The sequence below is a fragment of the Tyto alba genome, unplaced genomic scaffold, assembly GCF_018691265.1.
Source record: "Tyto alba isolate M040663 unplaced genomic scaffold, T.alba_DEE_v4.0 Super-Scaffold_17, whole genome shotgun sequence".
NCBI classification, from domain to species: domain Eukaryota; kingdom Metazoa; phylum Chordata; class Aves; order Strigiformes; family Tytonidae; genus Tyto; species Tyto alba.
Genome location: NW_024881279.1, coordinates 22336437 through 22349452, shown reverse-complemented (window position 1 = coordinate 22349452; position 13016 = coordinate 22336437). Strand labels below are relative to the sequence as shown.

Genomic DNA, 13016 nt, shown 5'->3' with positions numbered 1-13016 from the left:
ATGTGCCCTTTTGGACTCTCCCAAAGGCAACGGGACTCACCACTCACCCTCAGCCACACGTTGCGCTCACACCGTCCTATTGCCTGGCTTTCCCTGGAGACCTCCCAGGGCTCCAGCACCGTGGGTGTCCCCCAGAGGACATGGGCCATGGCCAGGGACGCAGGCTGCTCCTCACCCTCACGCCCTGATGCTCAGCCAGCAAGTTCCCCAGGATGGGGAATCACAGCCTCCCCACCAGCACACGTCCCGCTGGTGAAGGCTGCAGGCCTGATCCTGCCCTGCTCCCCAGTGCAGAGCCACTGCTGGGCAGGAGCAAACCTACATGTTTCCCCCCCACTGGCCTGGGACTGGGATTTCCCAGGCGGTGGCTCCTGGAGGTGATTCCTCCTCCCGCTAACCCTTTGCTCCAACATCTCCTCACTTCTGCCCTGCCTACGCCACTGCCCCTCTTCATCAAACCACAGAAGAGCCTGGGTCAGAAGGGATCTCCAAAAACCATCCAGCCCACCCCCTGACATGGCTAGGGACATCTTCCACCAGACCAGGTTGCTGAAAGCCCTATCCAGCCTGACCTTAAACACTTCCAGGGATGGGGCATCCACCACTTCTCTGGACAACCTGTTCGGTGTCTCACCACCCTCACCGCACAACATTTCTTCTTTATCTCCAATCTAATCCCACCCTCTTTCAGTTTAAAACTGTTGCCCCTCATCCTGTCATGACAGGTCATGGTAAAAAGTCTCCATCTTTCTCATAAGCCCCGTTTAAGTACTGACATGCCTCAGTAAGGTCTCCCCAGAGGCTTCTCCAGGCTGAACAACCCCACTCCCTCAGCCCCCCTCCACAGCAGAGCTGTCCCAGCCATCAGACCGTTTCGGTGGCCTCCTCTGGATCTGCTCTCACAGGTCCCTGTCTGTCATGTTCCGGGGACCCCAGAGCTGGACGCAGTGCCCCAGGGGGGGTCTCAGGAGAGCAGAGCAGAGGGGGACAATCCCCTCTCTCAACCTGCTGACCATGCTGCCCATGATGCTGCCCGTTATACGGTTGGCTTTCCGGGCTGCCACATTGCTGGCTGACGTCCCATCTGTCACCCACCAGTATCCCCCAGTCCTCTGCAGAGCTGCTCCTGACCCATCCCCTCCCAGGCCATGATGGGACTGGGGGTTGCCCCCAGCCCAAGTGCAGGACGTTGCACTTGGCACACTTGAACCTCCCACCCTTCCTCCTGCTCCATCGCCTGCCTGGCAGGAAAACAGCCGATCCCACACACCAGCTACCACCAGCGTCTCCATCCCTTCCCCAGCCACTGCAGCCCATCCTCATGTCGCCAACAGGATGGGGGGCCACCCTCTTCCTGGGATGGTGGTTCTCATCCTCCTCTCCAGCCTGGCTGAGCTTCTAGAGCCCCGTTCACTGGGGGGGGACACACACCTGGCCAAGCAAGCCTCCCCCCAAGCTCCATGCCCAAGCTCTTCGCACAGGGGTGGCTACAAGAGGCAGCGGGGACAACTGGGGGTCCTTCCCAGGTACAGGGGCCCTGCAAGACCCCCCATGCTCCCAAGAGTCAAAGTCGAGTCAGGGGAAAGGGAGGGGGAAAGCAAAAAAAAAAAAAAAAAAAAAAAACCAGCCCTTTTGAGTGCAATATTTTAGTTGAGCAACAGAGCATGAGTAAAGGAGGGAGCTTTTCGTGGTCTGGTGAGTTTAAGCTATGAGCTGAAAGTTTAACTATTAATACACTTAATCAAGAGGTTGTTCCTACAGCCAGGGTTTGGGAAAACAAATGCACCGGCAGGGCAAGGAGGGGCAGGGGAGCAGCAGCAACCGCTCCGGCCACTCTGGGGAATGTCCCTGCTGGGGGGGGGAATGGAAGTGGAGGGTCCAGGACCAGCCGGGGCCGGATCCAGCCTCAGCTGAGCCTTGAACGGCCACAGCAGGAGGTGCTGGGGGAATGCTGGCTGCAAGGGCCAAGCGCCTAGGAGCCGGCCCTCTTCCCAGCCCCCCAAGCAGGAGTTGTGGCAGAGGGGACAATTTTTGGGAAGAGGACACCATCCCCACGCATCACCTGCACCACCAACACCTGCCCGTCCCCAGCCTGGAATGGCCCCAGTGACACCGGGAGGTGACAGTGGGTAAGTGACCCCCCAGGGTGTGGGATCCCCAAAACATCCACACACCCACCCCCTCCACAGCATCTCCCCTGCCACCCACCTTTGCCAAGGAGAAGAGAGAGGAGAGACAGACTGAATTTTGGGGCACGGTGCCCAGAGCCCCCCCTCCCCTGCCCGCCCACCTCGCGCCACGGGCAGGAGGTGCAGGCAGGCGCCTGGCAGCGCGGCGCCGGCTGCCCGCATCTCCGCCACAAAATCCATGTCAAGGACGACTCGGCTGCCTCCTGCCTTCTTCCCACCGAGATGGGGGCGGGGGGGGGGGGGGGCATGCGCAGCTCCCAGCACAAACAACCCCCCCAAAAACCCTGCCTGCACACACACCCCCCCCCCGGGGCCGGCAAACAGGCAAAACGCCCTCCGTGCCCACGAGGCCACCAAATCCCCGGACGGCCACGGCAGGGGGCCGGGACGAACTTCTGAGCGCCACCGGCGGGTCCTTTGTTACTTTGCTTTTGTTGTCGCACGCCGGCGCGTCCCCGTGTCCCCATCATCCCGGCGTCGTGTCCCTCCCCACACACACACACACACACACACACACACACACACCCCGAGGTCAGGGCGTGACATCTACCAGCTCGCCGGGCGGCATCGTCGGGGCGACGCCGGTACCGGCATCCCGGGTTCGCCGGGGCCTTCGGCGGGTATCCGCCGGGAGCTGGAGCCACCACGCGCGGTGACACTTTTCGGGTTCGAGGCTTGGCCCACGTGACGCCGCGACCGGTTTGAATTCGACGTGGTGGTGGCAAGAGCCACCGGCACCTCCGGGGAGGCAAGAGCTGGCGTCCCCGCTGGGTTCGGATGCTGGGAACGAACAGGGGCTGCTGCCAGAGAAGATGGTTCTGCAAAGCTTTTCCGGATAGAAATTTTAAGGAGAGACAGACGGACGGAGAAGGGTTTCCATGCCTCTGAGTAGTACCTTTGGGGTCACCACCCCGCCCCCTCCCCCCCCCCGCCACCTTCCCATCCGACCCCATCGCCCTCCCGGGGAGGGGGATGCAACCCAACTCCCCAGGGAGCAGCAAAGGGCTGGGGAGCGGAGATGGGGGTTCTGTCCCTCCGCAGCCCCAGGTGCGGCCCCGCCGCCGAGCGAGGGGGCCGGGGGGCGGGGGGGGGGGAGAATCGGACAAAGCGGCACAAAGGGGCTGCTGACACAGCAAGGGCCCGTTTCCAGAGAAACAAAACTTCCGCCGGCTCCGGCCCCGCGCCCCAGGTAGCCAGGCTTGTGCATCTCCCCCCTTCCCCAAATCCTGACTCAAACCCCCCCCCCCCCCCCGTCCCCTCTGCACATCAGCTCTCCCCGGTCTTCCCCCCCACACACACACCCCCCGCCCCGTTCCCGGGGTCGCTGGCAGGGAGTGGGGTGGCAGGGGGTAAAGGTTGCCCGGCCGGGGTCAGGGGCGACGGCGCGGCACACACATGTGATCCGTTATCGCAGGATGTGTGCGCAGCTTTGTTTATGCGTGCGACGCGGAGCGGGGCAGGCAGCGACGCTTTGCCCCCCCCCCCCCCCCTTCATCCCCATCCCACCGCCCCCCCCTGCCCTCCTCTCCCCAATCAATCATTCCAGCAAAGAATAAACCGACCCAAAGCAAACACGGGCCCGCAAAGAAGGACGTCGCTGGCTGGGGGATGCGGTGAAAAAAAAAAAATAGTAATAATAAAAATAAAATAAGAAGGGAAAAAAAAAAAAAAACACCACCATGGGGCCTGTGGGGCCGCGATTCAGCGGAGTTTGGTGCCATAATACCAAGGTTCAGGCACAATTCGCAAAACCCACGGTGGCTTTGGGGCTAGCAGCACCCACGCCAGGCGCGCCCGAGGGATATTACACAGCGGACGCTGGGATCCGGCAGGATCTTTGGGTCTCGGGGTGTGCTGGGTGCCCTCCCCACCAGAGCGGGAGGTTTGGGATTCCCGTCTGGAGGTGAAGCGGGGAGGGGGTGGGGAGTGGAGGAAATTACTTGGGAAGGGCGGGGGGGGGGTGGATAATAAAGTTGGGTTAGTTGTTGCACATGGTTGGGCGATGGCGAGCGGCGCCGCTCCCACGGCCGGTCACCGGTGGAGGAGCCAAACTGCCGCTGAAACCCGGGCGCACCCCCCGGGGGAGGCGAGAGCAACCCACACGGGGAACCCGAGCGCGGAGGGGGCCGCTGCGAGCGACAGGCGCCGGGCGTGGGGGCTCCCCCCTTCCACCGCCCCCCCCCACACACACACCCCCCCCCACGCGAGATCCGCCGCGGGTGGCAGTGGCCGGCCCCGCGCGCTGCCCGGGGCGCGCTGCCCACCACCCCCCACCGGCGCCGCGGCGCTGCCAGAGCGGCCGCCCCCGCCGCCCCACGGCCCCGCCGCCACCATTGTCACCCGGGAAACCACCGGGCGATGCCGCGGCGGCCCGGGGCGGCGGCGGGGGGGGGTGTGGGGAGAAGGGGGGGGGTGTGGGGAGGGGGGGGGTGGTTCGCCCCCATCCCTCCCCCCGCTGGCTCTTAGCGCATCCCCGCCGGGGTGCGGAGTACCGGGAAAAGGGACGGGGGAGGAGGAAAAGCGGGGGGGGGGGGGGGGGGGGGGGGGGGTTTTCAGCCGCACGGAGAAAAACTTTGCTCGTTACCCCGCTGCCCCTCCCGGGAAGCGGCGGGGCCGCTCGGGCGCCGCGCAGGCAGCACCGGCCGGGCCCCGGCGCGGGCAGGCGGCCAGCTCCGCGCCCCGCCGCCGCCGCGGGCAGCCCGGTAACGGCGCCGGGCGGAGCAGGGCGAGCCGCAGCCGCCCCCCGCCAAACTTTTTCTTCTCCCCCCCTTTCCCCTTTCCCCCCCCCCCCCCCGCCCCCCACCCCCCCACACACACACACCCCCCTTCCCCAACTCCGCCGTCCCCCGCCGGAGCGGCCCCGGGGGCCAGCACCTACCCGGCGGTCCGGGAGCCGCCGCCGCTGCGGGCAGCGCTGCCGGGATCAGCGGGGGCTAGCGGGGAGCGGGGGGGGGGGGGGGGGGGAAGAGATTGGGCGGGGGTCAGCACCTGCCCGGCGCCGGGGAGCTGGGGGGGGGGGGGGGGGGGGGCGGGGTTGGAGCCCCGTTGAGAGGGGAGCCGAGGCGGGCACGGTGCCTCGCCGCCGCCGCACACCCACCTCCACATCGCCGCTCGCTCTGGGAGTGCACAGCCCCCGAATCGCGCTGCACGGCGCTGCCGCCGCCGCCGCCGCCGCTGCCCGCGGCTGCCGGCAAAACCCGGACCGGACCGGACCGCCCCGCGCGCCCAGCCACGCCACGCCACGCCGCGCCACGCCGCGCCGCCCCACGCGCGCGCCGCCTGCCGCACACCCCCCCCCCCCTCCCGCGGTGTACACCCACCGCAGCGGCGTGTCCCAGTCACCCCCCTCGGGTGTCACCCCGTTGTGCCGTCCTCCCCCCACGGGTGTCACTGGAGTGTGCCCCCCTTCCCCGGCCACCCCGTGTCCCATCCGCCCCCCCGCACACACGTGTTTCACCCTGCTGCGACCCCCGTGTCTTCCCCCCCCCCCCCGGGTACCACCGTGGTGTGTCGTGTCCCCCTCCTGTGTCCCAGCCACCCCACGGGTGTCGCCGTGCTGTCCCTCTCGTGTCCCACCTGCCCTGCACGGGTGTCACCCTGATTTGCACTCCCATGGGCCGCCCACCCCCCCGTGGGTGTCGATCTTAGCCAACCCCACGGGTGTCACCCTACTGTGCCTCCCCCCACCGTGTCCCACCAGCACCTGTGGGACGTCACCATGGTGTGCCCCCCCCATCCCACCCACTCCCATGGGTGTCATCCTGCTGTACACTTTACATCCCACCCACCCCCATGGGATGCCATTTTGGTGTGCCCCCCATCTCCCACCTGCCCCCCACGAGTGTCATCCAGTAGTCCCTCCCCCCCATGTCCCACCCACACCCAGGGGGTGTCACTGTGCTGTGCTCTCCCTGTCTGATCCACTCCCACGGGTGTCACCCTCCTTTGTACATCCCCATGCCCCACCCGTCCTGCACGGGTTTCACCCCACGCTCATGGGTGTCACCGTGATGTCCCCCCCCCATGTCTCACCCACCCCCCCATGGGTGTCACCCCCCCTGTGCACCCCACTCCCCACACGTCCCCAGGGGTTTCACCCTGCCCCACCACATCACAACCACCCCCACACGTGTCACCCCACCACGCCCCCCCAACCCACACCCATCCCCAATGGGGCGCCACCCCAGTGTCCCCATCCCCGCTGTGGGGTGTCACCCCCGCTGTGCCTACCCCCGCCACCCGCCTCCCTGAGGAGTGACATCCCCATGTGTATCCCCACGCCCCCCCCCCCCCCATCCCCTCCACCGCATGGCCTGTCCCCTGTCCAGCCCCAGAGGTGTCACCCTGCACCCCACGAGCCGTGTGCTCTGGGGGGTGTCACCCCAGGGTGCTCCTCCAGCCCCCATCCACCCCCATGTAGCTTCACCTTGGCAGGTGGCCCCCATCCCTCTGTGTCCCCCACCGTGGGATGACCCCAGAGTGTTTCCCGTCCCTCTGTCCCCCCCACGGGGTGATCCCCAGCACGTGCTCCTTCCCTCTGTCCCCACCGTGGGGTGTCCCCCCCGCATGTACCCCGTCCCCCCGTGTCCCCTGTGGGTGCCCCATCCCTCTGTCCCCTCCACCGGGGTGTGGCTGGAAGCAGGGGTTCGGCAGTGAGGGTCACCCCAGGGTGCCTGGGGTGCAGAGGGGGGGACCCCCCGCCATGCAGAGCCCCCCCCCCCCCCCATCCCATTGGATCATCACGTTGGTCCGGGGGTGAGGAACCCCAACCATGGAACCCCTGCACCCAGAGCCTGGTCCCCGGGGTGCAGCAGCCGTTGAAATCCCCCTGAATAAACAGCAAATAATCAATGGTCCAGATAAGTCACCCGGAGGGAGGGGACAAATCCCTCCCAGGTTTGGCCCCAGTGCAGGGGGACACAATTGGCCCAGAAGTTTCCTGTTCAACTTTTTGGCAAAATTTTTTGCTGCTGGGGGGGCAAGGGGGGAGATTTCTTCTTTTTTGTTTGTTTTTTGATTTGTTTTTTTTTTTTTTCCCTTTGAGGGGTGGGCACTGACAAATTGGACGTTTAAAGAATTCATGAAACCCCCACTCCTCAGCCAAGAGCAGCTTTCCAGGGACAAACAGCCCAAAAAAAAACCACCACCCCCAATTCCTGCAGCCTTTTCAGTTGCCAGCAAAATAACCAAAACCTCCCGAAAGCAGAAACCCTGACAAAAATGAAACTGGGTTTGTGTTGCCGTTGATTTTTTTTTTTTTTTCCTTTTTCACAGGAATGCAAAATCGCTTCCCACCCTGCTCCCGCCTCAAAATGAAACAAAAAATGTAAGGGGGGGGGGGGGGGGGGGGGGGGGGGGGGGGGGGAGCAGCACGGATGCGCTGTTTGTATTTGATCCACGTCTTGTTAATTATGCGCCTTTCGCATATTTAGCAACTGGGATTTTCAAACGCGGGCGCTGTGACAGTGCTCTGGCTTCCCAAAAATCTCTCTCCTGGCTGGCAGCGATGGGGAGGGCGCTGCCTCGCCCCCCTGGGGCGCCCTTCGTGCCCGGTCCCCCGGCTGACATCGCCGCCGGCCCAGGCTCCGTCGCCCCCCCCCAAGCTCCTCCGCTCGCCCCCCCCCCCCCCCCCCCGGCGCGCTCCCCCACCTGCCTGCCTCCGCCGTTCAGCCTCTCGCCCCCAAAAATAAAGGCGGCGGAAGCGCCTCGTGCCAGGCGCGCGGGACGCGGGTGGCACCAGTGACGCGGGATGCGGGGACGGCATCCCACCAGCGCCGCACCCCAGCCACCACAGCCCGGCTGCGCCGATGGGGGTGACGCTGCCCCGCATACAACACCTTCTCCCCCGGGTGGGCTTCACCCGGGGAGTCTCATTTGCCCCTTTTTTTTTTTTTTTTTTTTTTTTTTGCCTTTTTTAAGGAGCTGAGTGCGCCCCACCACCCTGAGATGCAGGGCGCTGATGTCCCCCCTGCCTCCAGTGATGACACCTGGAATTTACTGCCCACCGGAGGTCCTCTCCTGGCTGCAGCGGGATTCCCCTGCCCAGCGTATGTGGAAAACTCTCGTGAAAGAAAATTGCATTTACTGAGGGCTGAAGTCCTCAAAGAGAGGGGAAACTGAGGCACAGAGCGAAGCAGGGACTTGCTCACAGTGGCAGGAGCAAACTGGGACTCCAGCGCTCGCCAGCAAACCTCCAGGCTCCCCAGCACCCAGTGCTCCAGCCCCAGGAGGACGTGGTCCCCCAGTGCCCCCAAAACTGGCACATCCCCACAACAGGGGGACCAGGACGTCCTCCTGAGGATGCAGCTCACGGGCCTCCGTCCTGCGACCGGACCCTTATCCCTGGGTGTGCTGGGGGCTGTGGGGGACGGGAGGCCAGGGATGGAGGACGAGGGGGACAGGGAGCAAAGAGGACGGGGATGGTGATGGAGAGTGAGAGGGCTGGGGATGGAGGATGATGGGCGTGAGGATGGAGGGCAAATGGGGCAGGGATGGAGGGCAAGGGGGGGAAGGATAGAGGGCAAGGTAGATGCAGCATGGAGACCGCAGGGGACAGGGAGGGAGGGCACAGGGAACAGGGGCGGATGGCGAGGGGAGTAGCGCTGCCTCCGGTCTCTGCCTGCCAGATCTCATGCCAAAACCTCCCCCCGCCATGCCGGGCACCGGGCTCTCGCCGCGGGGTCTGCGCTGCCTCCTCCCCGGCCAGGGAGCGAATCCAGGAGCTCTGCCCAGCTCCAGGCGGAGGCGTGGGGCTGGGAGGAACTTGGGGAGGGGAGAGGACGTGGAGGTGATGCCGGGGAGCCCGACCCTGGGGGGGGGTGAGCAGGGGGGTCACGCAGGTCCTCGGGCCCCCCCCCCCCCGGGTGGCAGCGGGGCACTACGGGACAGCAGCTGGAGGGCTGCCAAGGCTGCGTGAGTGGGAGTCTCACCCCAACAGCCTCCGAAGAGCGAACACGCTCCAAAATACCCAACCCAACCCCCCCCCCAGACTAGCTGCTGCCATCCAAGTGGGTTACAGACCTGGCACTCGCTTGTCACCTCCTCTGCGCTGGGTGCAGGGCAGCTTCTGGCGCAGGGGACCCAAATCCGGCCAGATGCTGCTCTGGGAGCCCCCAGACCTTGGCAACGTCCCTGATTTTGGGGAGGGAGCTAGATTTCTTCAGCTGCCGAGATGGGGGGAAGCTGGTGGGACCCAGAACTGGGAAGCTGGACAAGCTCCTCTGGATGCTGTGCTGGGAGACCCCCCCCACCCTGGCAAGTTAGGATCAGGCTGTCACAAACCCCTTATTCTTTTTTTTAGAAACCGATTTGCTCCCCTTGGCCTTGATGGTGCCGGAAAGCGGAGCTGGAGCAGCCAGAATTTTTTGGGTGCCAACTTCTGAGAGTGTGCCCACTGTGCCCGGGGTCAGAGTGACCCACCACCACACTCAGCCGGCTGCCACGGGCTGCCCTGGGGACACGGAGCTCTGCCTGTGCCCAGCCAAGCCCAGGGGACACAGCACCCCCTCACCCTCCAGCTGGGGGGGGGGCCACAGGAGTTCCCACTTTCCTGGTTCCAAAATCCTAGAGTCCCAGGAAGGGGGGCTGCCCAGAGCAGCACGTAGCCCTCCGCTGGCCCCTGCCACCCATTAATTGAGTCTCTGTCTGTGTTAATTTTTAACCCCAGCTGTCTCCCACATGGCGGGTGCTGGCCACAGTGGCTCACGCTTCCCAGGGACGTGCCGCAGCCGCTCAGCGGCGCAGGGACTGGCAACCCCTTCCTGGAAAGGGCTGGGGGGCGGGGGGGGGGGGGGGGGCACATGAGCCCCTGCTGCCCGTGGGGTTGCTGGATGCTTCGTGTCCCTGGTGGGAGCCCAGCCTGGGTCCCCAGGGGGCTGGGGGAAGGGGACGTGGGGCAAGCGACACTGGCCTTTGCAGCGGGGGGGGCCACAGTCCGGGCTGCCCCCCTGGGCTCCTCTGCAAACGGCAGCAGCCGCTGCCCGGGAATGTCCTGGCAGGAGGGACCCGGGCCTCAAAGCAAACAGACGCCGCGCCGGCGGTTGGGAGAAGGGCAGGAAGCCGTTTTCCCTCTGCCCTCTTCCACCCCGGTGCAGTGGAGCGATGGGGGAGAGCGGCATGGAGAGCCACGGGGGCTGGTGAGCATTCCCCAGCCCACAGCAAGGGGGCAAGGCAAGACCCCCACCCAAATCAGCCCTTTCTGGGGGGCTGAGGAACAGCTCGCGTGGTGCCAAGGGACACCACAGCCATCCGGGTGCTCTGGACATGCAGCCTTTGCCGGGAGAAGGGCGAGCGGGCGCAACGGGTCTCTGCTGTGGGGTCGGGGGGCCAGGTGGGCTGCTGGGCGAGCAGGCGTAGCTGCAGGCACGCCTACGTGCCAGGCTGCAGGAGAGCCACGAGGACACTCGAGCTGCAGCATTTCCACCTCCGGGGACCCTGGCAGGCGTTGGGGTTTTTTTTTTTTTTTTTTTTTTGGTTTTTGTTTTTTTTTTTTTTTTTTTTTTTCTGAGCTGGGGATTCGCCTGGAATTCAGACGCCCACGTGGTCCAAAATAGCCTCGCTCCAACATCCGGAGCGCCCTGCAAAAGCCATCTGCCTGTGCAGGCAGGGCAGGCAGCCGCGGGGCTGGGGCACGTCGGCGCAGCTCAGATCCCTTCCCGGTGGCTCCTGCTGCCTAAGCCTGCTGCTGAGGGTTGGCGGAAGCGGTGCCCGAGCCCTGGCAGTGAGAGAGGGACAGGCAAGCACTGCGATGAGCACCCAGGCATGGGACACTGGTACTGGGTCACGTTAACACCAGAGCTTTCCTTGCGCCTGCAGATTTTTGGCTCACCCCAAGCTGCGGCCCAGGAGCCGGGTCTGGGAAGACACTAGTGGCATGAAAACGCCTGTTCTCAGACCAGGGTGGTTGCCCTTCAGGTAGGAGTTGAAATGCAGAGCAAGCCAGACTCAGGGGAAATTATTCCCGCTCTGCTCGTGTCCTCCCACACTTTGTCTCCTGGCCAGCCCCGTGTTGCCATCTCGAATCCAGCACCAATCCCTGTGGCAGGACAGGATCCTTCAGCCCCAGCACCTGGGATGAGGGGACACCTGCTCGACTCCTCGCAAGCTCCCACCACTGGGACTGCAGGGCTGGATGGGGCTTTCTGAAACTGCTGCTGCCTGCAGCAGCCATCCACCCAAACAAGCAAACATCGATGGATCAGGACGACCGTAATTTTAGAAAAAAGGCATGCAAGTTAAATGATTTCCCTGGGAAATATCAGAAGTCACTTATGGCAAGAGCTAATTTGGGCACGCCTGAGTCAGGAGCCGTGGAGAAACAACTGTGAAGGCTGTGCTGGACTCCTCCTCACCAGTACGGCAGCCAGGACAGCACCTTCTGCCCAGCACACCAACCTCCATGCTGCCTGCACCTCAGGTCTTGCCTATACACCTTCCCGGCAGGCAGCCACAGCAGGCAGCAGGGATCTGGGCTCCTGAGGATGATGGTGAGTCTCATCTGAGCACCGCTGTATTTTATGGAAGGCCATGGAGAAGCAATGGCCTGGAGCTTGTAGCGTAAGACCTGGTTCACGGCAGCATCCCACCAGGCACGTTGGTGTACATGAGCCAGCAGGCAGCAATGTCCATGGGCCCAGGAGAAGGAGATGACCTCTGGGTTGCCTGAGCAGGGGACCATCCCCATTTTACAGGGAACCCTTTGCACCACGGCAGGGCCCGGTTTGGGGGAGCTGGCCCACCAGGAGCCCTGGGAGCAGAGCCCCTTGCCAGCGAGGACACCAACCTAGAGGGATGCTCTGAAGAAGTGAATCTCTTGGGAGCCCCAGAAGCACAGTAACCTCAGAGCAGAGTTTAGCCCTAAGGGCTGTGGGGCTCTCCATGAAAACCCCCATCGTCCATCGCATCCCTGCGGAGGCAAGTCGGGTCAACCCTGCTGAGCACCCAGGCTGCACCTTGTCCGGCCGTGAGAAAGTCTGAGTGAGGCTGAGACAGTCTGGCAGGCAAAGGATGCTCTGTCACCTCCCACGGTCACAAGGCCTCTGTGGAAAGGCATGCAGTGGGTCACCCCACTGTGGGATCCCTCACGGACACATTTCCCCCCATTTCACATCCCTTCTTCCCAGCAATGCCACTGCAGCTGAGCCTTGACCAAGACATCATCGACAGCGGGGCTGTGGATGTGAGCCATGCACACCCTTCCTTGCAGGAAAGACTCTCAAAAGCTACCTTCTTTCCTTGGGTTGGTGCCCTTTGCCCAGCTCCACCATCTTAGACCTGAGAAGCAATCACCCCCTGGCTCTTACATGCTGGTGCAGTGCCCCAAACCCACCGCACTCCTCTGTTCTCATTTACTGTCCATCAAAGACATCAGCAGCAGTGTGTGATTGATGCTATCGAAAGAAGCTGACTCTGATTCTGTGGGTGTAGGAAGCTGTCCCCCCTTGATCACCTAAACACCATCCATCATCCAGGCTGATGCCACCTCTGAGCTGATTTGCAGTCTGTAATGGATTGGAAGATGACAAAACGACCCGTTATGTCCAGATGACTCTTCCTCCAGAAAGGAAGCTTAGGGGCTGAGCTATAACTGCACGTCTCACACATCACATCCTTAACCACCTAAGAAACCTCCAAGTTATCTCTCCTCAATTCATCTTCAAGGGACCCTTCAACATCAGAATTCAACTACAAGGCCAGCACCAAATTCTTGGGCAAGCTGAGACGTGCAAAAGTCCCATCAAGATCTTCTGGGAGACACCTTGTGCAGCCACCTGAAAAGCAGGAGCATTGGGGTGCACTCACCCACGACTCCTGCTGTCGGGAAAGCCA

The 13016-nt window shown here is 63.7% G+C and overlaps 1 protein-coding gene across 1 annotated transcript in view; it reads right to left on the bottom strand.

The window, feature by feature from the left end:
- The window catches only part of CXXC5 (CXXC finger protein 5), a 38775-nt gene extending 33389 nt beyond the window's left edge, over positions 1-5386 (bottom strand). Inside the window, exon 1 of the mRNA XM_042789986.1 lies at positions 5287-5386. The gene's annotated coding sequence lies outside the window, so the exon portion shown is untranslated. The remainder of the gene's footprint in view (positions 1-5286) is intronic.
- Positions 5387-13016: the final 7630 nt, after the last annotated feature.